Here is a 2549-nt window from a genome sequence, read left to right on the forward strand (position 1 = left end):
TTTGACGACAACTTCTTCAGGGTTAAACTGCCATCATTTAAAAATTCCTTTCTCTTTTTACTGTTTTATTTTGGTGTTTTCTACCACTTGTCTTCCAAATCTGTGATTTGAGTCTCTGATTCATCTAATCTGTTGATTCTATTCTTCATCTCAGATATCATATCTGTCATTTCTGACTCATTCTTTTCTATGGTTTCCATGCCTTTTTGTATGCTGTTGAAATTCTCACTAAGTTCCTTGAGCATCCTTATAACCATTGTTTTGAACTTTGTATCTGGTAGTTTGCTTGCCTTTACTTAGTTTTTTTTTCTGGAGTTTTGTCCTATTCTTTCATTTGGAACATGCTTCTTTGTCTCCCATTTTGTCTGCCTGTCTGTGTTTGTTTCTATGTATTATATAGATCTGCTATGTCGCTAAGTCTTGATAGGGCGGCCTTATGTAGTAGGCGTCCCGTGGGGCCCAGGGATGGAGTCTCTCTGGTCACCAACGCTGGAAGCTCCAGGTGTGTACCTTATGTGGGCTCTGTACACCTTTCTGTTGTAGTTGAAACTTCTGTTATTACATCAGTGGGAGGGACTGACCCCCAGGTCAAAAGGCTAACAGGACTAATCATGAGTATAGCAGAAGAGTTCTGTGCAGAGGGAAACCGTAGGGAGCAGGACTTGCTTCAGCAGGGCTCTGGTGCCTGCCAGGTTCACCCCTTGAGTGTGTCACTTGTGGAGGTGGTTGGATGGTGCTCTAGTATGTTCTAAAGTTTGCTACAGGGTGCACAGGGTCTGGGGCCTCCTGTGAGGTTCAGGCCAAGGTCAGCCACACCAGTGCCCTGCCCAGGTGCTACCCACCATGAGCTGCAAATCAGATGGCTGCTATTTGTGCAGGGCTTGGATATGTCTGGGAGAGGCCAAGATGAGAACCTGAGGCTGGCTGCCACAAGAGCCAGGCCTGAAGCCACTTAGCTGGAGGCACAGAGCATACTGAGGCCAGATGCTGCTTATTCGGAGTTTGTGAACCTTTGAAAACAGCACATTTAAAAAGCAGAGGTCTACAACATCTTCCGTCTATGCAGTGGCTCCCTGGAGTGTGACTTCGAATGACACCTCGATCTCTTGAGTCTCTTCCACCTCCACCATATCCATGCCTGAGTGACCTGGGACTGAAAAGCCAGGCTGGAGCCATAGTATGTCCAAGCACTGCATCACTGCCCAGTTGTGCGGTGCAGGCAGGAGAGCAGTGATGAGTGACCTCAGTAGTGGCCATCAATGTTTATATCCTGCCAAAGTTCACTATGGTAGATGTCATTAGGCTCAAGTACCTCCTGAAGCGGGCCTTGGACACTGGCATGAAATGGGGACTCCTCATCAGGCTCACCAACTTCAAGACCAAGCAGGACCATTGATTGGCAGCTTAAAATTAGTTCCCAAACCCCCCGCCACCGCCCCCAAAAAAAACCTAGTTCAGGAAGATATCCTGGCTCCAGGGAGACCTTGTGAGGCCAAGAAAGAGGCACCACAAAAAGGTGGCCCGACCAAGGATGGCAAGGCAAGAGTGGGTAAGGCCAGGGAGGCCCCCAACAGGCAGAGAAAGCCTCCTGGTGCAGTGGGCCCCATGGGGAGTCAAAGGTCCAAGGAAGAAAGAACAGCCCAGCAGGTGCCAAGGCCCAAAGGAAAACCAAAACTGGGACTTAGTTCAAAACCCATAGTCACCAAGGGTGAGGATGGTGCTGCTTCCCCACCCCAAAATGAGACTGGGAACAAGGTCCCTAAAGAAGCCACTGCCCAGGGAGCTGGGGAAGGGCTGAAAGACAAGGCTGCTGCTCCTCCTAAGGACGATAAGTCCAAGATGGTACCTGTACCACTGGCCAGGAAGACAGAGACCCCAAGAAGCCCTGGCAGGCCGACCAAGTCCTGGTCACCCAAAGGGACCAGTAAGAAGGCGGAAGCCAAGAGGTAGAGGCATGGTGGAGAGAGACTAAGATTCTCTTGGAGTTTTTATTCTCCAACAAACCATCACTCTTTTTATTTTACTATAACCTAGTAAACAATAAAGATTCCCCACCTCACAAAATTAAGTAAAATGAGACCCTTACCTCATGTCATACATAAAAATTAACTCAAAACAGATTAATGGCCTTAATACAAGAGCTAAACTATTGTCGGGGAAGAACAAAGTTTCCTCTACCCTCAAGGTTCTTCTGGTTGGTCTAATAATTAAATGGACATGAGAAAGATTAGCAAGAGAAAACAGCCAAATTTAATACATACGTAGTTATGGGAACCCAACTTACATGAGATAGTTAGGGACCCCATCTGCAGAAGAGCTTCAGAGACAGAAAGGGAACAGGGATATAAAAGACACGCTGAGTTCAGGATGAAGTAAGGTGCCTTGGGTACTTCAAAATGTCATTGCAGGTTGATGAGAAGGGCAGACCTTTGATAAACAGAAGTTTACCTTGCCCTATAGACAAGTCAAGTTATCTCTTTTTAAAAAAAAATTAAATAATTTATGTATTGATCTTAGAGAGAGAAAGAGAACATTAGTTTGTTGTTCCT

General features: G+C 46.4%; 1 pseudogene; it reads left to right on the forward strand.

Annotated features, from left to right (window-relative positions):
* Nucleotides 1-1090: 1090 nt before the first annotated feature.
* Nucleotides 1091-1950, forward strand: LOC129078039 (histone H1.8-like; annotated as a pseudogene).
* The last annotated feature ends 599 nt before the right edge of the window (nucleotides 1951-2549 follow it).

Source organism: Pteronotus mesoamericanus, unplaced genomic scaffold, assembly GCF_021234165.1.
Source record: "Pteronotus mesoamericanus isolate MK-2021 breed Mesoamerican mustached bat unplaced genomic scaffold, CSHL_Meso_final contig_1189, whole genome shotgun sequence".
NCBI classification, from domain to species: domain Eukaryota; kingdom Metazoa; phylum Chordata; class Mammalia; order Chiroptera; family Mormoopidae; genus Pteronotus; species Pteronotus mesoamericanus.